Below are 26,572 nucleotides of genomic sequence, written 5' to 3'. Positions count from 1 at the left end.
AGAGGGAATACAAGAAAGACAGATTACTTGAGGTAAAGGGAAAATAATTTCCCCATCGTCCCAACACTTATATACCTCACCCAGCTTTTGGGTGCCTTTCAAACAACATGCCTCTCTCCTTAGCATTTAATGAGCTCCCTTTCCCATGTATCTGTGGGCTCAGCACTGTGCTAAGGCTGGGGGCACATGGAGATGAGGTGCAACCCCTGGACTCAGTAACGTTTCATCCTAGGGAGTGAGAAAGCATTAAAGCATGGATTACGTTGTCATAACGTAGGATGTCTTGTCGTTCTGTCTGCATAAACTAAAGGACGCGCGCCCGTCTCCCCTCACGCCACTGTCAGAAGAGAAAGCTAGAGCCCAGAGGAACAAAAGGAGGGGGCTCTTCACGTGCTTGGCCGGATGAGATGGCTGTCTCAAACCCATGCTCCCTGGTGCTCAGCGTCCCTCTCACTACACGCCCAGTCTCTTCTGGACTCCGTCAAAGCCCGGAGATGAGGCTGAGAGCATAGGATTCCATCCCCATCCAAGCCTGGTAGCCTCCCAGCAAGGAAACATTCCCTGTCCCTCGGCCACAGAACACACAGCCATACCTCGGGTCAAAAGGCAAGCGGCCAGTGAGTGCCCACGGCAAGCCCATCAGCACCACTGTCCAAAATGCAAGGCTGGCAGCACTGTCTTCACAGATTAAATATGACACATCACCATGATCCCATGGCTCTGACAGACCTCACTGCCTGACCTGCTGGGTCAGCCTCATTCCCACCCGTTTCAGACACCCAGACAAATTAACACATGCTCCCCACTGATGCAAAACTGTGTGTGTGTGTGTGTGTGTGTGTTTCGAAGCCTCCATACAACTGCATGATCATCAGTTAAACATTCACCAGACTTCCACGGACCTAGAAGGGGGAGGCGCCATCAGTTGGCCCCTGAGCATCTGCATCAGCTAGTTCTAAAGTCAGCCTCTCGCCTCGGTCCGTGGAGCATATTTAAACCTCAATGAAGGGCCCTCACTATCTTTTGTACTGGATCCATCCACCAGGCTGAATAAAGCTTTTAGAACCAGCAAGGACCAGATGGCCCTCCAAGATCATTTCTGAATGTTTCCATCTGAGTCATTTGTATGCGGAAGTCTTCACAAAATAGCAATCTGGGTAGCAGGCTCCAGGCTGAGTCCAGCTTTCCAGACAGCCCATCTTTGCCTACAATTGAGAAGACAAGCACAATATTGTAGGGTTCCACAAAAATATTACAGCATTTATCTATATGTGTAGCATCAAATACATGAAGTGTCCTTGTCAGACTGTCACTACAATGGTAGCATGCCACAACTATACCTCCCTCCCCGACTTACTTGTCTTTCTGCCCCTGCACCTACGACTTCTCCCTCAGCGCAGGCTGGAAGCCAGCTTTGCCGATCAGCCAGCAGAGGGTACTACAGCACTGGTGCAATAATCTGATTCCGGGCAAATCCAGAGCCGGAAGAGACTCAGACTAATGAAAATGGGCTCTAGTCTTATCACTTGCTGGGAGCGCCTCGCCAGAAAGTGGGGTGGGAGGGAAGACATGGAGCCAGCAGGACATTGGCACATTGGCAGACGGGCCTGCTCATCTGAGGAGGAAGGCAGGCAGCAAGTAAGAACGCAGCATCAGGAGTCCCAGGGTAGGGCCAACTGAGGCTCCTAAATGGGAGGCAAATCCCTATGAAGGGGGTCAACCCAGCACTCCCCGGCCTGGGGAACTACCCTAGAGAAGAGAAAACTTAGGCTCACGCAAACACTCATACATAGATATTTATGGCAGCTCTGTTCGTCATCACCCCAAACTGGGAATGATCCAAATGTCCTACTACCAGTGAATGTATAAAATAAATGTGGCATATCCATAGAACAGAAAACCACTCAGCAGTAAAAAAAAAAAAAAAAAAAAAAAAAGGTGTAAATTATGGATACATACAACAATGTGGATGAACCCCAAAGGCATTACACTGAGTGAAAGAAGCCATTCTCAAAAAGCTCTATTTGCATGATTTCATTTATATAAGATTTTCAACATCTCAGCATTGTCAGGGACCAGGGGTGAGAGCAGAGTATGACTACAAAGGAAGAGCATGAAAGAATGTTTTGGAGTTGATGAAACTGTTCTGGATCTTGCTTTTGGTGATGATTGCTTGAATCTATAGCTGTGTTAAAATTCATAGAAATGTATACTCAAATAAGTCAGTTTCATGATATGTTAATTAAAAAGTAAAAATTTTTAAAGAAAAAATGCATTAAAAAATCAAAGGGATGTAACGTGAGGGACAGGATGGGAGAAGCAGATGAAGAGTGAGATCAATGAATGGTCATCATCAAGAACGTATAGTTGAGGTAAAGCACAGAAGGCCAGAAGTCAAGTCCAGCCCGGAGGACAGGCTGATGGGGATGGGCCTAGAAGATCAGGCTGACGGGACCAGAGAGGCCACCTGGACCCTGGTGGTGTTGGTTGAGTGAGGAGTCTGCCACTCAGTGCTCATGCAGCCCCAGAGACTCTGCTCAGCCTTAGGAACCAACATTCATGGTGGTGTAGAACAGGCTCAAGTTATTTCTTTATTTCCCTTGCTGGGAAGGAGGGGCTCATCAGCTTTGGGCAGGGGTTTAGTTGAGAAGGGGCAAGTGATAAACAAAAGCTAGACAAATCTCATCTAATCCTTTCATTTACAGATGTGGAACCTGGGAGAGCCCCCAAATCTCACAGCCTGCTAGTGCCCCTAGAGGTCCTGGATCCCAGCCCTGGACCCTTTCTGCCATGGCTCACACCACTCCCTTGTCAGTTCTCCAGCCTGGGGATGGTATTTCTCCTCATCTGTCCTGAGCAGGTGAGACTACGTTTTTTTCCATTTAAAAAATAGCAAACCAAAGGTGACTCCATAGCATCCGATCACCAAACACACTGAAACATTTACTACCTCCCTCAGCCTTTTACTTGCTGTTCTTTTCTCAGATGAACTGCTCATTAAATGCCATGTCTGAATTCTGCATCATCCTTCTCTTATTCAAGCCATTAAATACAATGACTAGACCGGGTAATTAAAAAGATAGTCAAAGATCTTACCTATCAAATAACCTTCTATGTCCTATCCACATGTCTCATTCCCATCTAACTCTGTAGAGCTCAGGGGAAGGAGGACAGCCTCACACTTTGCACATATGACTCTCTTGGATTCAGTGGTATGCGAGATAAGCTCGAGTTGAAGAAAGAGTGGAGATGGAGGTCTTGATTCACTCTGCCAATAGGAGATGTGAGATTTATGATATGAGATGTGACACGGATGTGAAATTCTAGGTAAGTTACTTCCTCTCCCAAGACTTAACTTGCTTCCTTATAACATGAGCTGACTAGATTAGAAAATCATCATGGTACTTTTTGGTCCTACAATGTTACGTTCCACGTTTAGTCTTAAGTATAGATGATGAATAATTAAACTGATGCACAAAAAAAATGAGAAGTTTAATTCAGCAAATAGTTTTTGAGAGTCTACTCTATTTTCAGGCTACCACTAGCCAGAAGGTATTTAAGAATATGTAAGAAATGAACCCTGCCTTTAAGGACACACAACCTAATGGATCAGAACAAAACTCTTGTAAAGGCTCTAGAGTCAAGGCACACTGTTTCCCTTGGAACTATCTGGATCATTTGTTTAACCTCTCTGAGCTTATTTCTTCATCTATAAATTGCAAATAATAATGGCCCCAGCTAAGAATGAGAAATAAATGAGAGTGTATTAAGTTTTATTAAGCCATTTATATTACTGTTCTGCCCTCCTGAAACAGCATTTTTCTTTCTCTCTCCCACACTTTTTTGCAAATGATCTCCATTTTTAATCTCATTTCTTGAAGTTGAATTTTCTATTTATGCTTTGAGATGCAATTCAAGTTCTACTTCTTCATGAAGACTTATCCATCTGTTCCAGCCAATACAAATCTCCCTTGTCTCAGGGTTTTTGTTGCCTTTTTAAAACATTATATGGTATTTTCTATTGCTTCATAATTGATTCAGGTATGTATGGTTGTAAGCTTTCTTGAACTCCAGCTTCTTCTGTTTCTAACTGCCTACAGGGACCTCAAATTCTACAGGTACCAAGTTGAATCCATGAACTTGTCCAAAGATGCAGCTCCTCTCCTTGGACTCATTTCCGTTCATGGTTTCTCAGTTGCTTACACTAGATACTCAAGTATTTATCATGTTTCCTCTCCAACATACCCACCTCCAATCCATCCTATTAATCCCAATTTATGTGCAATGCTGAGATCATCCTCCCTCATCTACATTGCCTCAGCCTTCCACGAACATCTCTTGACTGAGTTAATGCAATGGTGGAGGGCATGATGTATCAGTATCACCTAGCAAGCCTTTCAAAATATCCTTATTTACCTTCCCATCACCCTGTATCAGGTCAGAAACTTGGCTGAGGTAAGGGAAAAGACAGAAGACTAGGGAGGGGAAAAAAAATAGCCTGTGTATTTTGCAAAAGCTTCCCAGATTTTTCTGATATATTGCCCATCACTGTTGAGCACCATCGTTTTAAACCTCCTCCTTTCCGATCCTTTCTCCCTCTATTGCCCAAATTACTTTTCAAAATTTCCAGGAATAACGGCTCCTCACTGCCTTTCAGGAACAAACAACAGGTTCTTTAACCTGGCTTTCCCATGGCTCCAGGCCACTTTCCTGACCTGATTTCCTCCAATTTCTTCCAGGCCCAGGAGGTTCCAGACAAACCGACTAGACCTTGTTGCCCTAGACACACCATACCCTCTCACACCCCCCTTCCCTGATTCATGCCATTTCACCCTGGAATTCCCTTCTGTTCTCATATCATTAACCCTACCTGAAAAAAATCCCACTTAACTTTCAGTGCTCAAACCAAGGCCAACTCTTCCATGAAGTCTTCACCAATTCCTCTCCTCTTCCAGGCAGAATTAGCTGTTCTCTCCTCTGCATCTTCGTATCATTCTATTCACAGTGCTAATCTACTGACCAACAGTTTGGGTAGGCTACCTTCCTTGACTCCCTCCAAAAAGCTACAGGTCTTTCTTTTGGTCTCCTATATAATTGTTTAAGTCTGTTATAGTTACACCCTACTGCACTCTGTGTGTGTGTTTGCGTGTGTGTGTATGTGAGTGTGCGCTGAGTTTCCTGACCTGTTTGTCGACTAAATTAAATTGTGATCTCCTCAAAGATAGATACCGTCTTATCTTTCTTTGAATCCCCAGCACCAAACAAGAGTGCAGAATTTTAGTGGCCACTAAATATATCTTCAAAGTTCAAATTAGACATCATCTCCTAGTCAGCTTTTCCCAGCTCTAAGAAGTGGCAATGCCTTGCTTCACCACAGCACACTGCATATACCACTTTTTACTGACACTATCTATTGAGGAGTCCATGTCCTTAACTAAGACTGTAACTCCATTAGGGGTCCAAAACATATTTTTCTCTTTCTTACCTGTGGCATATGGCACAGTGTCTGACAAATAGCTCCACTCGCCAATGTTCTAGAACAACTAAACTGAATGTACTGTTGTTTCTTTGCAGGGATCCTCACTGTATCTTTTACCACTCTTACATTTTGACACCTCCTCCAGCCTTGGACTGAGCACAAGCATTCAGCAAATATTTGTCAATTGACATAGTCTTATGGAATGTTCCAGAATAAGTTGAGAGGATGCAATGCCCTTCTCAGTTGTGTTTCCAGGAAAGGACGGATTGAGCCTTTCATGGCTACACCCCAACCCTAGCCATTGTCCTGTATCTATCCTGGTATTTCAAGTCAAGTCACCAAAAACAAGGATCTGTCACTGTTCTAATTTCTAGCTTATTTATCCAGCCAAATACCAGCCATTTTGCTCCTCTCCAGTTGTCCCAATATATTCACAAGGTTGGTATGTGTCATATTAATCTTGTTCAGGAGTAAAAAAGAAAAAAAAATAGAGGGGACACAGAAATAAAATTCTCAGGAAAATCAAAAGTAATGCCTACTTATGTGAGAAGTTCTATTCAAAGCTGAGGGTTGGATCACTGTTCAGTGTGTTCATAGTACATAGGCCTATTGGATAACGAAAACTTTTAACATTACTTTATCCACAACTGAAGAGTTTTGAAATTTTGAAATATCTGAAATCTTGTTTTTAAAAAATACACCAAAATATCAAGATATTTATGGGCATACACTCAATTGCACCTTATTATTAAAAGTTATGAAAACAATGTGTGGTATGTTTTCTTTTACACAGTAATAATAATTACCATGTTTTTTAAAAGCATAAACATGATAAAGTCTCTCTTTTTCTCCATATTTAAATAAAATAACACAAATAACCTTTTACAAGCTTATAAATTGCCCAACCATTTTGAAAGCTTAGGTACAACTTAGCTGAAACTATCATTCAAAACACTGTTAGCTAGTGAGCCACCCCTGAGAAACCATTTTTCTAGAAGTTGGGAAATCACATTAACTTGAGTTAAATAAAAAGAACAAGTTCAACATTGGTCATAGCACACAGACTGAGAGGAGGGACAGAAAGCATGGTTGCCATCAAAATAGCAGACATGTCAAAAAATCTTAGAGTTTCTTTCCTGATAGGTTTGTGTGTGAAATTACTCAGAGGCAAAAAATAACGACCCAGCACATCTTATTTAAGATAAAAGACATAGGGATATTGGTGAACTTGAATTCACATTTTATGATTTTATTTAAAACTCCCCAGAGTCATGATTACTCTCAATTTCTATGATCAAGGATAGATGATTGCCTTTCTACAATGAGGTCATTTGTGTGATTAGCCGTAATGCAGTGTGTTAAGGCTCCATCAAGAAGAATGAAATGAAGTCAAGAATTGAGGCCCTGGTTCAGATTCGTCCTGTAAAATCTGATACCAGGAAAAAAAAAAAAAAAAAAAACATTGAGTCTGGGCTTAAGTGATTCTAACTGATTATCCATACCACCAAATTTCATTGGTACAAAATGAAGTGGTGGGCATATCCAAAAGAACAAGTCCTCATCAGGGAAGGATGGGCCCCAGTGAAGATCACCATGCTGAGGTGCCATTTTAGGTCATTTCCCAGATGAGCAAGTAGTGGGGGGAGGGGAGTGGAAACCATTTTCAGAAGTTTCAACTCTTCTAATACGATCCATCTTAATGTTCCCATGTTCTGCTTTGTTAATGCTTTACATGAAAAGAAAGGGAAATTCAAAACTATCTTAAATGTCTCCAATGTGCAGAAAGACTGATTCTCTTTACCAGGAAATAGGTCCCTGAAACCAGCAAAGTGCATCTTATTGAAACAACTTTCCTCTTTGATTGTCAGTTTTTAAGGGCAGGCTAGGTCTTGGATCCTACCAACCAGCCCAGAATTGCTCTGAGATCTCAAGAGTAACCATGCAAAGTGATGAGCGCTGGCACAAGGAGCTGAACTAGGAAGCTTAGTTTCTTCACTTTGGTCCACTGATCCAGCACCATGGATTTCTCAACCTTGGGTAAGCCAAAGCTCTCTCTGGTCCTCAGTATCCCCTTATGTACGTCAAGGGGGGGAAAGTCACTCCTTTCAAGAGTATAAAGACAAAATTAGATTGTGATGATCAAATGACTTGAGCATTTTGGGGGGGAAAAAGTTTTTCAACAAGGACAATAACCGGTTTCCTTTCAGAGGTTAAACAACGTGAATACATTACATTTATTCTATGAGTTCTTGGATGCTTAGATGACCTGGTTTCACTGGACAAATGGCACTGGTGTTTCCTGTCAGGCTCTATTTCAGTCATATCTTGCCAGTCGCTGGAGTTGAGGAGGGAAGGGTGAGAGGGCCCAAAGTGACGGGGACTTGTAAAAAGGGATTGAAGAATGTTAGAGAGGCCTTACAATATCGCTCGCTGTTTGAAGGATGGCTAATCTGAGACATCCCTTTTAATACCCTTCCACAAACTTTCGAGCCAACAGTCCTGGAGCAGGCATTTTATGGATTACGTATTCATGGGTATGTTTATATAATATTATATATCTTTTACTCATCCTTTCAGATCTACTCTCAGAGAAGTGGGTAGAGGATGGATCTCCACATCATCAGTGTTTCTTTTACATAGAACTTCAGATTAAATGAATGTGGGGTGGGGGGAAGCCTTGGATTACCACGTAACTTCTCCTAAAATATTCTTAGGATTCTTATGCTGTGCTTAAAATGTCAACTGTCAAAATAATATAATTATTTTTCAAGGAAATCCCAAACATCGGCAGTTAGCCTAGCAAGTCTATATAAGTGAAATAGTACACACCTCCCCCCACCACCCCAGAAAAATAAATCTGGGGAGAAAAAAAGAGCTCGGTCAAAGCGTCCTTTGTAAATGGCATCTTCATTCTCCACATTTGCTTATTTTTAAACCCAACTCCTGAACATAAAACATCATATCCAAATGCCACCTCTTTGCTAATTTAACAAACCATTAGGAACTTTCTATTTGCTTCCCAAAATGCAACAAGAACAGTTTGTTGTGCTGGTTGATGAGCACAGTAGAGAGTCTTCATTTTGCTAGTATGTTTTATACTTCTTATGAGTACTTAGAACCCTATGTCACAAAGGCAGTTAAATGAACAACTTTATCTCTGAAGGCCTCATACAGTTAGGTAGAAGGAGGTGTGCTATTCATTCAGAAAGGGATAGCACAACTGTCCCCCAAATTTAGAAGAGAAAAAAGAAATCCAAAAGGATTTAAAAGGTGATGACCCTGAGAGGTGTGTCTGTAACTTAACTGTAGAGTCTCAACAAACCATAAGCTTTTGGAAAAAAAAAAAAAAGGTTTTCAGTTGAATGAAAATGTTTGGAGTTAATGAGGGGATTGAACATGGTTTAGCATTTTGGGCCATCCCCTGCCATTTTAGTGGTTATATTAAATCAGCCTGAGGGCCTATGGGCAAATAGAAGTAGAACAGCTACATCCTTTTTTATCATTTACACACACATATATGTGATCTTTTGCTTGCTTCTTAGTAAGGTGTTCTTCCAAAATGCCAAAAGATACTATTCTTCCCTTTGTTTTTTAAAGATTTGTATTTTTAAGGCCCAGCAGATAAAAGGCACAAATAATCTTTTATTTGTGCAAAATATCACACAAAAAATCACATTGCGTTCAATATGTAAAATATTAAAGATGGGGTTTTCATTTTTTCAGAAATGTCCAGGTTAGGTCTTCTGTATGATTTTGCAAGTTTTGTATCTACTGGAACAACTCTAGACAGTTGTGTAAAATATTTGGATTAATGGTTGAACTTGAACTTATGCCTTTAAAATATCTGGGATTGACCTTGGCCACAAGAGCAGTTGTTCCTTTTAAGTTGATCCAGCAGAAATTAAATATCTGCAGGGGGCACAGGCTAAAAGATGGGGTTCCCTCCAAGTCTGTTCTCCCATGGGACTAAGGGACTAAGTGTTCCTTCCGGCTCCTTGGAGAACCACTGTTTGGAGTGCAGAAGGAACTTGTTTATACCACTTCCATCATAGAGACCCTGAGCTTTTCATTAACCTCTTTGTCTTCAGCATTTTAAAGTGGAAATCCTAGCTGGCCTTGTAATATTTCAGCCATTTGCCCCTGACTTCACATTCTGCCCAAGTAGATTGGTCAGAAGATGGGGCTCTCCAATCCTCGCGGCTCAAAACACTCTGAAGAAGTTAGCAATACCAACTTCCCGTACACAAAGGCTTTGGGAACATTTATTTAAATTTGACTTTTGAATCAACCCCAAGTGACTGTTCCTTGGCAAAAGTTATGTAACTTTATCACAGATAAATTTTCCTTGCTCACAATTCCTGGCCCCGAGTTGCTGTAAGGATCATGTAGATGTGTGTTGGAAATTAAACAGTGTGCTACCAGGGTGGCCACAATTAAATTCAGACTTGCATTCAAACCATGCCCTGTTCTGCATTTCTTCGAGAAGTTTGCTTTCTATAGACATTTCAAAATGTTCCTTCACAAAAGAAGGAGGCAGGGTGGCTGGGCCCAAGTCCCCTAAATCAAGGCAGTGAGAACAGAAAGGGGGGAATTTATTTGTGGGGTGCCAAAGTAGCTGTTAATACAGATGGATCCCCTGACTTCTAATTTAAGGTGTTTTCTTAGGGAGCCCAAAATTTATTCTCCTCCCCCCCTTTCACAGACAGACTACAATCATTATTTGGAAAAGAAAGAAATTATGAGCTCATATCGAACATCAATCCACCAGCATGTGTTATAAAATCGAAAGGTTCCTTGAAAGAAACATTTTCTTCCTCTGCTTAAAATACAGTTTAGGATTGAAATGCTGAGTTTTAGCAACTTCTGATAATAGTGAAGAGTCCCAAGCTCATGTGAGAAGTTAGATGGCTTGAGGGGGGAGAAAAAGTGATCAATTTGGAATAATTTTTCTACATTAAGTATAGATAGTACAATATTTAGAAGGAAGAAAACTGGAGAATCAATTATAGACATGATTTTTCTACACTGCAACTAAGTTTATAAAATTTGCAAGTTTGTTTGTTTTTTGGCAAAATTGCTGGAATATGGAATTCAAATTTAATCTGCTTTCTGATTCTACGTGGAATCAGTGTTAATCACTTTTATTCGGTTGAAGAAATAGAGATTACATGAAGTTAAAGTTGCTGGAAAAAAATTCCTAGCATTTTCATGCTTATGTCAAATGGCCATTTGAAATACTTTCCTAAAAATCTATTTGAGCATGTGCCTCTGTAGCCTTTGAAAAGTTTGGGAGTTATCAGAGGAGTTGGCCTGCTCAAAGCAGATAATCACTTTTGTATAAATGTCACCCAAAAAAAACAGCTCTCTGGTTAAGGTGCAAAATAACATAATCCTAAGATTTATAGCCACGTCAATGATGGTCAAAAGCATCTCTCTCTCTCTCTCTTTTTTTTTTTGTAATGTACATTGGAAAGTTACCACACACATTTCACATGCAAGCTTAAATGATCTGAAAAAGACAATCACTGATTTCAGCCTGAACTGATTCCAACATTTGAGCAAATCACAAACAGCAGATCTGGCCTTGCTTAAAATTTCCATCTAGTTGTTGAACTGAACAAAAATAAACAAATGGAAAGCTTGAGAGATGAAAAAGACTTTTCTCATGATTTTTTAAAACCAAAAATGCAGCAGAAAACAAATACCACCACAGAAGTCCTTGCAAAGAAACTGCCTTTGGCATCTAGTTTGGAGCAAACAATCTCCCCAGACCACCCCCTTGCGCTCCCACCAGAGCCCTCCACTCTGGCTTTATCTCCTAATTTCGTGGACTGGATCACTGAGCTGTTTATCAAACAGTGTGCAATAAAAACGGCTTCACTCTACTGCTCTATGAACTCTGGCAATTTTCTCCCTCCTCCTGGACAGAGGCCACTAGTAAGGGAAAGCCTCAGGAAAAAAAAAAAAAAAAACAGCAGAGCCGTGAAAGCAAAGAAACAATAGCTGACTGACCATGGCTTTGACAATGCCTTCCTTCAACCCTCTTTCTGCTCCTGCTGTGACACTTGCATTCAAGAGCAAGGGCGGCTGCCATCGGATGCATGGACAATGGATTGAGGAATACAAGGCAGGGGGGAAAAAAGGAAATCAGATGAATTCTGAGCTAAGATGGCAGGGCTCTCACCTTTTCCGTGTTTTTGCGAATAGTCTGGATGGAGGCGTCCCGCAGAGAAGAAATAAAAAGGGTGTCTGAATTGTTGGATGGTGCTGAAGGCTTCTGCATTTTGCAAACGCATTTTAGAACTATTTGCAGGGGCATAGTTGCTGCCAGCCAGCCATCTCTCTCTCTCTCTTCTCTTCTGTTTTACGACCTGCTATCTCCATCACACCTCTATTAGTATGAAGACTTTCTGCCTGTAAGTAAGTGAGGGTGTGCGTTCCTTAGGGTTTGAATCGAGACCCACGTCTGCATGCATTTCTAATCTAAGGAGCCTATAGCAGTTACTACAACTATCAATTAGTCAGCAATAGCTGAGACCCTCAACGCCTCTGAAGGAACAAAGGTGGAAAGACATGCAAATACTCCAGCACCTGGATCACGCAACTCGCTGGCTACAAATATCGGCACCGTTTCCTGATTTTCTTTTCTTTTCTTTTTTTTTTCCTGTTTAACTCCCAAATCTATGTGAAATTACAGGCTACTAATGTATCCACCTGCATACTTAGGGATGGGAATGCCTCTAGGTACATATGTTTCCTTGGCATCATTGAAATGCATTAAGCTGAACTAAAAGGAAATACCTGGTGACAAATCAGAGTTTATGACATATTTGATCCATGCTCCATTTTAACAACTGCAAGTAGAACTTAAATTAAGTATACAGTAGAGTTATTTGTCCATTTCAGTGGCTTTTATGAAAGAAGCTAATAAAATAGTGATAAAAAGAGGAGGGGGGAAGTATTCAGCTACAGAAAAGCATATATGAAGATTAATTCTCCTCCATAACAGATAAAATTATTTTGATTTAAATTCATATCTGGATGTTAACATTGGGTGGTTTGTTCTAGAGTGTGTGTACATGTGTATTTTTTTAATTGTATGTGTTGTATTTATCTGTGGTAACTTTCTCTGGATGTATTCTGTGCTAACAATCTGAAGCAATAGAAAGAATTCTTTTATCTCATTTTGCAGAAACCTCAAAAAAAAACCTTTTTGAAAAACAATGCTTTCCTTACAGTTTTCAAGGACATCAAAATATTGCTAACTTGAATACACTCGCAGAAAGAGAGAGGTATAAGTAACAGTTGATCTGACTCACTTGTGAATATGGATAATTTCAAAGGGGAAGGGTGTACTCTGTATCTGATGTTATCTGTGATTTTCCCCTCTTTTCTGGGGCACGAAAAGCTGCATTTTCTTTCCTCAGCACTTCTTGCTAGAATCGAAACTATTTTCAGACAAGGTATGGCACACATCCTGGAAGTTAACAACCTCCTCTAACTCTGTAAACAAGACAGAAAGTCTCACCTGAAGACATGCATTTGCAGCCGAGCTGTGTCAGGAGCTGCAACATAGTATCACCTTATTTCCCTCTGCTATTTATTCCTCTTCTGGGGACTGCCACTCTACAGAGAAATTTCTGTTTTCTTTCTTCCTAGACAAAATGGCTCAAGCAATAATTTTACCCCTTTTCATCTGTCAGGTAGCTACAGAAGCAGAGCAATGTGGAAATATCCCTCAAAGAGAACCCCCACACACACACACACCACCACCACTACCACCACCACCACCACCACCACCACCACCACCACCACCACGGAGCCTGAACGCGGAGTTGCAGACTCACGGGCAGTGAGTCTAGCAAGCTTTCACAATGAGGAGAGGTGCTAGAAAGGAGGATAGCCCAGGTCCCTAGCAAGATAAAGCAGGGGTAGAGAGGGAGGCTCAGGAACAACCCCCTCCCCCCACCCCTCCAACGCACCCTGTCACTTAAGAAAGAAAAAAATCCTAACGAGGTTGAGAGGGAGAAGGGAAATAGTGCTAAATAGCTGGCGAGGTGACCCACCGTCCTGTTTGCTCCTTGGCGCTTGCCGAGGGGAGTAACAGCCACAGCAGTGACAACGGCGTTGCAATGTGCCAAGTGCAACCTCTGCCCAGTGCTCTCTGCCTCCCAAAAAGGAAAGAAAAGCATGCCTCAGACAGAACACAACGGGAACGAGCAGGCGCCATCGTCAAGTCACGGACCCCATCAGCACCGGCTGGTCTCTGAAAGCCCCGTATCAAGGGTCCCATTCAAAGGCAACGAAGAGGCAGAGACAATGGCAAATCAAAAACTGGCAGGGCTTCCGGAATAATTTAACTCCTCACTCCAGAATTTAGATGGGTAGAGCAAGACACCCAGGCGAGAGCTCCTTCACACCAAGGCGCGAGCATATGCCTGCCTCTGTGTGGATGTATTTTTAGACATAATATCAGGGGTAAGGCAGCCTGTGCGCTCGTCAATAGCATCCGCTTCTCTTGTTCACTCTGAGACTAGCTGACGATCACAGGAGGCAGCCCACATTTCTCCCAAGCCAAAGGTCAGTTAGGAGCACCCCAAACCCTAACCCATTGTCTCCGAGCACAGAGAAAGCATTAAATACATTTTCAAGATGTGTTCCCGAAATGAGGTCACGCCTTGTGGCAATTTGCTCACTTCCCATCTTTCCACAAATGACTTAATTCTACCATCCAAAATCACAACCAGGACAAGAAATCACACCTTGACAAAGACGATTCAAACACCATAGACTAAGGATTAAAAAATACATATATTTAGCAGGACATGTGTTATTAGTAACAGGCACTGAACTTCTAAACTTCTCCAAACAACACGTTTATTAAAAGCAAGGGATGGATGGCATTTTATATCCTTTAGATGTGCTTTACATTTGAGTATTCCTCCCATTCACCTGAAGCTTCAAATATTTCAAATAATAAACACAAGAGAAAAATAGGATAAGCAGAAAGTAAAGGCGACATCCTCAGCCTTCGTGAACAAATCAAATATAATGTAGTATGCACTTGTCCAAGCCTAGGAATTTTCTCCCACGTGGAGGATTAAAATATTTAAACACATTCCTTTAAATCTTTCATATTAGAGTACACTTATTAAATATGTATGTGCACATATCTACACATATACAAAACTCTCAAGTTAATTTAAATTTATGGGAGAAATCCAAGGGATACTAGGGCAAACAATCCAAAAAAAAAAAAAAAACCCAGCCATAAAAAAACAATCTCTAACCACACACCAGTTCTCTAAAGTTTCACACAGCACCAGAACGAGACGGACGGACGCGATGGTGCTGAATGAAAACAATGTTTCACAATCATGATATTCCAAATGAAATTACTGAAAATGAAAAGCAAAATGCCCATTGGCATATTTTTGAGTCAGAATTTGTTTCTGTCAGAACTGGGAGTTGTTTTTTTTTTTTTCAATGTCATATATATGTAATCTGTAAATACGAATTACAACATGGATGATTTCCAACTCCACAAATAAGCATTCTGAGTTTTGATTTGCCTTTTAAGAGTAGAAACAGTTTATAATTTCACATTGTAAATCTCAGTAGGACTGAACGCTCTTACAAGGACTGCCAGAGAAAGAATAATTCATGTCGGACCAAAAGGCTGCTTTCAGTTGGCTTCATGCAGCCTTTTTTCCAACAGCTCTGGGCCAAAACGCATGTAGAATCTTGAGCTGAACTATCCATCACATTTCCCTAGCCTTTCAATTAATGACACTGCAATCAGATCGATAGAATGTAATAAGAAAAGAGCTTTGCATTTCTATACCTATTAATTCGTTGAGTAACTCCAGCAGTAAAACGTGACTTGAAAGGAAAAACACTCAAGGAAAATGAATTCTCTTAGCATATTGAGCAATGACACCCCGACCCAAAAGTGAACACTGGAGTTTCTACCTTCCAGACAGGTTTATTAGGACCCAAAGATCAGACTGTTTGTCAGGAGCAAACGGACTCTTTTTTTTTCACCAGATTCTCTGTAGTATATACTCACACCACCACCGGTCTTGTCACATCGGTCAGTTTGGGGAATTTTGGAACAAATATCCTTGAAATGCGAGTCAGAGAGTAGGTTGGGGCAGCCATTGCTCCGCACTGCCAAATTAGTGATCTTAGTTTTTCTAGGGCATTCTGCACAGAGGAATCGGTTTTGGAAAAAGTAGGGCAGGGGAAGAATGATCAGAAGGCTAACTGAGTTCGGCCCCATCCCAAATCACTGCCTTGGTCTGAGACCATGTGAACAGTGACAGAGAACAACATGACAGAGTCTGCACTCTCCATGGTCATCAGCAGTGACAGAGGACTGGGCAAGCGAAGTATGAGTTCTTTGTGGGAGGGATGAGGCAAAAAAAAAAAAAAAAAAAAAAAGGGCTGTCCTCTGATGTCCTCTAGAATCATGCGCACGTCCAGACCTTAATGTCACTAGAGGTGAACCAACAGTGACTTCATGAACTCAGAAGCAGAGAGAAGAGGGGTGTTTGCCCAGGAGCAGGGGAATGGGGGAAATGGGGAGATAGGAGTCAGATACAAACTTCCAGTTACAAGATGAATAAGTTCTGAGGATCAAATGTACAGCAGGTGACTATGGTTAAGAAGACTGTATTGTACACTTGAAATTCGCTGAGAGTAGACCAAAGTGTTCTTAACTCACACACACACATACACACACATACACACACACACACACAAACGGTATGTGAGGTGGTAGATGTATTAATTGGCTTGATTGTAGTAAACTTTCATATATCAAATCATCACATTTTTACACCTTAAATATATATAATTTTTATTTGCCGATTATACCTCATAAAGTTGGGGAAAAAAACAGTAATTTCAGTCCTAAGAAGTAGACTCTACTGAATGAAGATTCCAATATGGTTCAATCAACCACTGGTATAGTAAAAAGACCATAGGTTTTTCTACCAAACCAACTAGAGTGTGAATATCAATCGTATCATATACCCGTTAGCATCCTTGAACCTCAGGTTTGTGTTAGTAAAATATAGATACTACTGCTTAACTCAGAGGCTACTCTGCGGTTGAATGACATCATGTGTGTAAAGCACATGCACATACTAGCTAAACCTTTCTCTTCCCAATTTTCAGATTCCTGCATATAAAATAGCAATAAAAATACAGGTTGATTGTACAGACTAAATGAGATAATGTTCAGGATGCTCTATAAACTGCTAAGCAATATAAAACAAGAGTCTTATCATTATTATTATTATAAAATAACACTAATGCTTTTAAAACTGAACACATCATTCGGTGTAAGACACAAAAGATGAATAATGTAGTCCAGTACCTCACCGTGTGTGCAGTTATGAATTTCAAACCCATGGGGGGGATATCAGTAGTCACGTCTACTGATGGAGGCATGCCAAGTGACTTGGTCACCACCAACCCGCCTTCCAGTGGATTCTCCCTTAGTTGCGGATGACATTGTTTCAGCATAGAAAATGAGGATTGAAGGTTCCCAGATGAAATTACAAGATGGAATCTAGCAGTATGTCAGAGACACCTGTGCTAAGAGGTAAGAGTATCACTACTCAGAGGGCTCCTGGGTGGCTCAGTTGGTTAAGTGACCGACTATTGATTTTGGCCAAGGTCATGATCTCAGGGTTCTGTGATCAAGCCCCGCATCCACCCTCAGCATGAAGCCTGCTTAAGATTCTTGCTCTCCCTCCCCCTCTATCCCTCCCCAACACTTGTACACATACTCTCTCTCTCCCTCTCTCTCTTAAATAAATAAATAAGTAAATAAATAAATAATCTTAAAAAAAAAAGAATGTCACTGCTCAGTGTTTCCCCTGTTTATAATAAAAGGAGAAAGGATCTAATTATTCATTTGATAAATATTTGTAGGTCAATAAAATATTCATGAATTGCAGTCTAGGTAGGAGGTGTAGAAAGAAAGGTTTGGCCCTCAAAGAGCTTAAAGTCCAGAAAAAAAATACTGAAATCATAAAATGAAAATAATCTCAAAGTGTTAAGTGAGAAAAATACTATAGGTCTTGGCATAAAGTTTTGTGGTAACTGGCGTTTGGCATCTGCTGTACCAGAAGTATTTGTGAAGGACCCTTTCTATTACTTTGTCATGACAGTTTTTAACTAATGAAATGAGACAGTAGATGAGGGAGCTTAAAATTGTTGCTACAAAATATGAAGCTTTATAAAGACATCAAGTTCATCATCTATGCATGGTTTGGATGGAAAACATTGGGAGGCTTCTAGAGACTAAAAATCGATTTCAATAGCTATGGTTAACCAAAGAGGATGTCTGTTGCTTTTTAGGGAAATAATAACAGTAATGATAATAATAACAGCAGTAATAATAATAATAAATAACTACGACTTACATAGCACTTAAGCAGTGCCAGGCAATGTGCTAAGTGTTTTAGGCCTGATAACCCACTTAATCCCCACAAAGTCCCTATGAAGTACATCCTATTGTTATCATCATTGTTTTGCAGATGAGAAAACTAAAGCCCAGAGAAATCAAGTGACCTGCCCAAGATCACACAGCTAGTATTATAGGGCAGCACCAAATTTCACACCCAGGCGATGTAATGCCTGAGCCCACTCTCTTGACTAGTACACTCAATATCTCTCACCTTTCTTTTCTTCCTTCCTTAGATTCTCATCAATTCTAATTTTCGGTACAAAGTGGGACTGAATGGCCAGCAAGCCAAGCCTACTGTGTGTGAGCTCTAAGAGAAAAAAAAAGAAGTAATATACACAGTCAAGGAAAACATAGAGCCAAAAGCAAAATGTAACAGTGTGAAGCTGCTAGAAAGCCTGCCTTCTTTTCTCTTGCTTCCTTTCCCAGCACACGCATTGGTGCATTTATTTATTCAGCAAATGCCACTGAGCATGACTACCTACCGGGCACAGCAGGCTCCCACCCCATCGAATCTTACAGGCTGGTGTAAGAGACTGCCATTAAGGCCATGACAATACAGGTGCCTTGTGAGAAAAACTAGAATTGAGAAATCAGAATATTTGTTTTCCATCCGGGAGAGCTTTCATGAGATCAGAAATGTGTGGATCTAGAAATTTCTCAGACAGGAACACATCTCAGTAGAACTTTCTCCTGGTGTAAGGCTCACCCCAGTCCCTTCTTTTAATGTGCTTTTATCTTCTCTGTCCCATGTGATGTGTGCTACTCACCCGAACTCCCTGCTGACTACCTTGCAGATGCAGGTCCTCTGCTTCTCAAGCTAACCTAGCCCCTTACTACAAGTGAGGGAAGGAAGACACCTTTCCCTCTGCCTCTCTCCCTTGATATTTAACAGACACTCAAAAAATATTTTTTTTGCAAGTAATGCAGGTATGCACATTTTAATAATGTTTATTACTTTTCCTGATTATAATAGTAAAACGTTTGCTACCAGATTTTTATAAGAAAATAACAAAAACCTAAAGATTACAATTAAAATGATGTATTATATGTTGGCTAGCTGAACAGCATAAAAAAGTAAATAAAATAAAATGATCCATAGTAATAACAATTAAAGATAACCACATTTGCTATTTCAACAGATCTCCCTCTAATCTTTTACATCAGGGGATGTTCCTGTTTTCATATATTTATGCATCTTTTACAGCATTTGGATCATAATGTAAATAACTTTGCTTCCCGCCCTCTTAATTTGACATCATATTAGGAGCATTTTTGGTGTTTAATATCTTTCCAAACATTATGTAATATTCATTCTAAGGAAATGTGATTTAACTATTTCCCCAATGTTGGACATTTAGGATGTATTTCAGATTTGTATTATACATAAGATTGTAACAGACATCTCTTTGACTGCTTTCCTTAATACAGATTAGGAGTGGGACTACTGGATCAAAGTGTTTTCTATGTCTTAAAAAATTGCTTTCCAAAAAGTTTTTGCCAATTAGCATACTTAAATATTGGAGGAAATTCTCATCTCTCTGCCGTATCACAAGCCTTAAGTTTTGTTTTATTTACTTTACTATCTACTACTCATTTAGCAGTGCTGTTTAATTTTTTATTTCTTTGAATCTAGTAAGTTCAGATTGATATTTCAAGAACTCATTGACCATTTTAAAAATTTAATTAACTACCGGTTTGTGTCTTTTCTATACACATATATATGTATATCTTAATCACACATATTGTCAACTATTGTAAATACATTTTCCAAGTTGTTTACGACTTTTTAGTGTACTGAACTTTTGTATTCTATATATACAAATTTGCTGATATTTTCCTTTGTGATATCATCAGATGCCTTTATACTTTGAAGTACTTTCCTCTCAAAATTAAATACCTATGTTGTCTTCAAGTTATTTTGCCTAAAATATATTTTGGTGCATTTTGTAGGATAAGGATATAACTTGAGGGTTTTATTTCCTTTCAACTGGCAATTTTCCTAGTACCCATCCCCATCTCCAGTGATATTTTAAGTATGATAAAGTATATATTTTCAAACCTGCTTCAGGGCCACCTTTTCCATTCAGATGTTTACATATTTAAATTCTTTCCAGTAAATGAGCTGTCAGAACATTTTTCTATTTCATCATCTCTAGGACTGAAAGACTTCTGCTTTCAGGGTGAGAGACAAAAATATCCTATTATTAAGGACTGGGCTGAGTTGTATTGCTGATTTTAGGTGTGATAAGACAGCTGCTAAAACTAGCTGGGTCTCAGGATTGGCCTTGACGGCCAAAGGGCTGAAATTGAATTCATAGGAGTTGAGATTAGGGCAGAAGATTCCACCTTAAGGCAACAGGGAAAGGCAAGAGTCAAAGGGGTTAATCAAATAAAAATCTGCAGGAGAAAGTCAAGACCCAGGCACTGACAAGAGCACTCATAAATTAAAGTTTGAAGAGACCAGATCAGGCTTGAGCTAATTCTCACGGAACCGGATGAAGACAGGAGTCAAAGCATCTCCAAGAGAGGAAGATACAGTATGAAAGTGTGCAGGGATGGGGGGGCCCTGGGCTGACCTCCTGAGCTGGTACAGGGACAATGCACAGACAGACAGAGTGGGTCAAGGCCAAGGCCAAATTGTTTGGGCGCCTTCACTACAGTTTGTATTTCCCCCGAAACAAATCAATGTATTATAGACAACTGACTTGGGTCATTTAAGCTCCCTTGTTTTTCTTTGGTACAAAGATCAAGTTTTGACTGAAATAAACAGAGGTGATACCTGCCTCAGTTCACCTTCTCCCTGTGCAGTGCCAGAATCAATTCCAGCGGAAAGCAAGAGGAGTGAAGCAGCTCATTCACCCGAAGTGTGCTAGTCTTGCAAACGTGAGAGTTTCGAGTGGGGGGAAACAGGTCAATTTGATGATGCAGAGTTGTCAAAAGAAAGAACACTTGCCCTTTCCAAGGTACAGGGATGAAAAGACTGTGGCATAATGGTGGAAAAACTTGTCAGCTTTCTACTGCAGTTTTGATGGACCATCTGCATGGCACACAATTAACGAGTCCCCATTGCCACCACACTGAATGATCCACACAGGGCATCTCTGGGAGTGTGTGGGGGTAATGTGCTGTGGCTGGAAACATGACCTCTAGAGTGAGCTGATCAAAGCTTGAGTCTCACTACACCAGTAACTTGTGTGATCTTTGTTTTTTAAGATTTATTTATTTGTTTGAGAGAGAGAGCGAGCAGGAGGAGGGGCAGAGGGAGAAAATCCTTAAGCAGACTCCCTGCTGAGCAGAGAGCCCGACGACTCAGGGCTTGATCTCACAACCCATGAGATCATGACCTGAGCCGAAACCAAGGGTTGGACGCTTAACGACAGAGCCACCCAGTCACCCTTGCTGTGTGATCCTGAGTAAGTTCCCTAACCTCTCTGAGCATCAGTGTCATCCCCTGCAATGTGGGCATAGTAATTGTATTCACCTCACAAGGTTGTTGTAACACTAAAAAAGAAAACACCTATGAACTATACAGGTGATACAGGAGTCTGATAACTGAGTAGCATTCAAACAAATATTAACCTGTGTTAGGAGACAATATAGGGAATGCAAGCTAGAGGACTAAACCTGAGTTCACCAGCTCTCTTACTTGTTTGTTCTGACCCATCCCTCTATGCCTCACCTACCAAATGGGTATACACATACAGCAATACCTATTCCATAGGCTGCTACAAAGGTTAAATGGAATGATACATACATACAGGCACTTGGAGTAGGCCTGTCTCTATAAAAATTAGCTGTTGCTATTGCTTTTGTTTTAGGATCCAGAATGTACAAGTGGAACCCCAGGTCAAAAGTCAATAAGAAACTGAAAACATGAAATAAGGGGAAATGTCTTTCCTGCTGGAAAGATACTATAACCAAATCTGATTTTCTGAGTTGAGGCTCCCATCCCTGATGGAAAATCCACATTGCAATAAAATGGATTCCTGTGGCAATGCTAGAGGCATCCAGCATATAATCACAGACAAGGCAGCACCTCTAAAACAGCTGGGACGGCAGTTCCAAGGGTCTACTGAGTTCATTCAGAGGGCACAGAGATGTCTTTTCACTAGACTGTGACAGCAGGCATTCTCTCTCAACTGCTTTCGGGGAGATCCTATGGGTGATCTCCCGGCCAGCAGCCAGGAAACCCCCCTGCCTCTGATAATAGTCCCAAGGAGACCCTACATGTCCAAATTCCCAAGACCATGCATCACTACCCATGCATTTATTTTTAAATTCATTCACCCATCTAGCAAACATTTATTTCTGTGCCTAGGCTAGGGGCTTAGTATATGGTGGTGAACAACGCAAAACTGGGTTCCTGACTCATGGAGTTTGCATTCTAGTGGGAGCGCCAAACACGAATCTGGTAACCACCCAGGTAAATATACAATTGCAAATCAAGAGCGAGGTTCAAGTGAGAAGAGGAAGAGAGATCATGTGGATCTGCAGGGGAAGATCTCCCTAAGCAAGTGGCATCTAAGCTGATGTGAAGCATGATTATATAAGAAGATTTGAGAATAAAATTCTCATACACATTGGCTTGAAGGAAGCAATTCACAAGGTTGAAGACGTTAGTGATACTGCCCTCCAGAAGTTATGCTGTCCCTAGTGAGCACATGTTCAAGAATGCAAGAACCCTGACGACCTGAGCTTACCAGCCCTCGGTTGAAAGAGATAAAGGGAAAAGCAGACAGCCGTCTAGTACTGCCTACCACGAGAAAGGAAAAGCAAGGTGGCCAGTCACAGAGGCTTTTCCATGGAGCCAGTTCCCCCTAGAGTCCCTGATCTGCATCCCATAGACATGGGGCCTGGTTTGGAGAACCAGCAGCACAAAGCTCTGCAGTGTGAATAACAGAAGCCGTGGTGGTTGGAGACTATGGGTCATAAGGTAGACGGGATGGTCCTCGCAGCTTGGCTAGGAGCAGCCTCGGAGGAAGAAATGAATGGAATGATCTCTCTTCCTCTTCTCACTTGAACCTCGCTCTTGATTTGCAATTGTATGAATGGAATCCTAAATTCCTATAGAGTCTCCACAGAAGTTAAGATGTTCCTTCCAAACTCCTTTCATTCTCCCAAAAGCCAATGCAAGACTGGCCTCGTTCCATGAGTCATCTCCCCGACGGTATCATACTTCCATGGCACTGTGCTGCATTGTTCTCCAGTCACTTCATGAATTATTTTCATGCCCACTCAATATGATATACTCCTCAAGGAACAAGGACTATCCCTTTCCTTCTTTTGTCTTCCCCACAGTGCTCAGTTTAGTATTGTGCCCACTCTAGGCACTTAATATATCAATGCCTACTGGAGAAACGAATGGTTTAATTAATCCATATATCTGGAAGATTTCAGTAGGTTAAAAAAAAAGAAAGAAAGAAAAAAAGAAGATGCTCTGAGTATAACAAAACCAAGCCATCCCTCGCTAGGGCTGGATAGTCATTTTAGGAGAGTGTTTAATACTGCATATTGGTTATTTAAATGGAGGGCATAAGGTCCTATATGTGGAGATTTTTATCTGTCTAGGGTAATTAAAGGGCTTCTTCACCTAGCAACATGTGATGGACAAGAAAGACCTTTCAAAGTCTTTCCATTTCTAATTCTGATTCTGTAGATTCTGATTTGTTACCATCTCAGTCCAAACAGTCCATGATGTGAACATTAGGCGGTCCTTAGAACAGGCCTTGAAACCATCTCACTCAAAGGATACTCTGAACACATCAGATCCTTCTAGGCTCTAGAAGAGAACCCCACCTTCACCCCTTCCACCACCACCAGCACCAGCACCAGCACCCCCACCAAACCAAAGGGTGTATTCCGAACCCACCAAAGTGCAGCCATTGGTTTAATTTCCCTACTGCGGGGCTTATATGGGTGAGTGGGGAGAAAGAGAATTGTTGCCTTACACAATTTGTTTAAAAACAAAACAAGGACAATTTCGGCTACAGTGCAATGCTGTTTTACTCTCTTCCTGCCCTAATAGAGGTACTGCGTCCAGGAAACCTTTGGGAAAGTCTGGGGAGGGGGCGGTGGCGGCGTGTAAAAGTGATTTTATTGTAGTTGTGTTATTATTCTCATTTAAAAGTTTCAGCTCTTTTATTCACAGGTAGGATTAAAGCACCCCCTTTCTACTTAGCTCCAACAAGCTTTAATAAAAAACATCGGAACATAAACCTTGCCTCTCTGAAGGCGCCAATAGCCATCAACTCTGATGTCACTGCCTCAGAAGGCACTGAAACAAAAGGCCAGGCTCCTCCAAGCCAGTCATGTCACAGGGTGCAGGACAGAAAGGTCTGAGCCTCCGTACAGAAAGCATCCATCACTCCCTGGACTCGTGCCCCAGCACAAAGGGCTTGGTTTTCTCTCGTTAGGCAGCACAGTATGCCCTCTCACAGACCCCTTGTCACACTCCGTGACCTCCTCAGTCGGTGTGTTCTTTGTTTCTTCCTCTTACTTAAGAATAACTCAGCCAGGACAGAATTGAAGCCCAGCCAAGTTTTCATTTTGAAGGTTGCCCCTCTCTTGAGACTCTTCGATGAGTTTTTTCGGGTTAGGCAGGTGCTATGCTTTCAAGTTGGAGGAAGTCATTGTTTTCGTATATAGTGTCTACCTGTGGCCAGGAAAACAAAATACACACAGCCTCCCCACAAAGAAATGGAAATGAATTTTCCCAGGACAGCCCCTGGGAGTCCACCAGTGTGGAATTATTGGCTCCCTTAGACTGTTCTAGTCCTGCTGAGTACCTACTTCTGTGCTCACTCACCACCGCCCCCACCCGACAAACCTAAACTCCAGTCAGAGTTCAATGAAATCAATTCACAGATGAAGGAAGAAAGTATTTAGAGAGACAGATTTCCCCCACACAGCAAAAACTGGCAGCATAAATCACAGGAAATGATATGAAGGGGCAGTGAAAAGCCCAGTGAGCTTCTTAGTCCATTATGCATTTAGCCTGGAATAATGACCCCTAATTTATTTTAGCCACATTACTCTTTGGTGGGGATGCCCTTAATCTCACTCTGAAGATTTCAGAATACTTTTCTGTTGTTCTTCTTGCCTTTAAACCGGGGAATCTGGCCCATTCTCTAGCTGTTGAGTAGTTAATCTACTCAAACATTTCCCCCTACATAACCATCTGTTCTACCTTGCATTTTTTACCTCTTCACACTATCGCGGCCTCAGCCTGCTCGTCCAGCTCATTCAGTGATCTTTAATTTCTCCTCTGCCTTTATGTCTGGTTGCTTATGTTTTGAGGCAGACAATAGAGGTGATATAGGCCATTATTCATGAGTAGCTTCAAGGGTAACGTGAGAAGTGCCTCATCTCCTGACCCCTCTTAGCATAAGAATTGCTGATAAAATTCTGAACTGAAAAGAGAAGTTCTGAGAAAAGTATCAGAGCACTACTCACTCTGGAGCAGCTTTCTAGAGAAAGAACCTTGGAGAGAGGAGTCCTTAAAAAAATTTTTTTTTCAACTAAATTTTAAAAAGCTTGCCTCACACAAAGTTGAATATGGACCATAATTGAAACCATCATTTTTCTACTATCTGTAACAGCATGGGTATGGCAACACAGATTCAAAAATAACACTATAACATCATGATAGCCAACTGTTTAATGGGTTCATCTCCAAACCTAATAAACTATGGGTCTTTCACATGTAGCCAAGTGGACTCTTTTGTTTTCTCCCTCCTCATCTTTACTTGATTCAGCCTCCGATGAATAGTGACATGGCAGAAGGTAAGCAGTGGGGAGGAGAAAGCCTAAATCACCTCCTGGCTACCCAATCACTTCCTAATTACTCAGGAGTTGCCAGTCAGAGAAGTGTGGGGACCCTGTGAAATGCCTGGAACTGTGGTTCTTAGAGGAGCTTTATCCAACAATTATCATTCATGTGGTAATCTCTCTGGTCTCTATAAACACAGGCAAAACAAAGCAACTCCTCACTACCCATTCTCCCTGGGCCATCTTTTCCAGAGCTTGAAGCTTCAACTCCTGCCTACTTCACTGATATTGCTCATTCACATTCCCTTTGCTATCCAGGTCTCTCTCTGGAACACCAAACAGATACTGTGAAAGTTTTACTAGACTTCTCCTTGTGCTAATAGTGGCCACTCATCCACCCTGTGATCCAATCCAGAGATCTGGGAGTCACCCCACCTTCCTCCTCTAAATTACTCTCACTCCCAACAACCAATCCTCCCAAATATCTCCAAATACATCACCAATCTAGGTCATTTTCCAGTGCCCTGGTGTAGTCTCAAACCATATCTGCAGTTTCTCTTGCTTAGAGGATACTAGGATCTAAACTCAGCTTCTGATAATCATATTCTCCAGTCCTTCTCCACATAAACACCAGAGTGTTCTCTTAAAAAAAAAAAACAAAAACGAGTCTACCACTTTGTTGTTGTTTAAAATCATGCACTATTCCTTGGTTACTTTTAAGATAAATGTCCATCCCCTTAGCATGGCATACAATCCCTCTGCAATTGGACTCCTACCCACCTCCTCAGACTCAATTTCTGTCAACCCCTCAGACTCTCACTGAGGTCCAACCATATGGAAGTACT

General features: G+C 41.2%; 1 pseudogene; it reads right to left on the bottom strand.

Moving 5' to 3' along the window:
• LOC114226013 (small ribosomal subunit protein uS10 pseudogene) overlaps positions 1-11,762 on the bottom strand; it is a 73,969-nt pseudogene extending 62,207 nt beyond the window's left edge.
• Positions 11,763-26,572: the final 14,810 nt, after the last annotated feature.

This window comes from Eumetopias jubatus, unplaced genomic scaffold, assembly GCF_037043125.1.
Source record: "Eumetopias jubatus isolate StellerSeaLion01/CBP00866 unplaced genomic scaffold, mEumJub1_p1.0 scaffold_13, whole genome shotgun sequence".
NCBI classification, from domain to species: Eukaryota; Metazoa; Chordata; class Mammalia; order Carnivora; family Otariidae; genus Eumetopias; species Eumetopias jubatus.
This window is presented reverse-complemented; position numbering and strand designations above follow the sequence as displayed.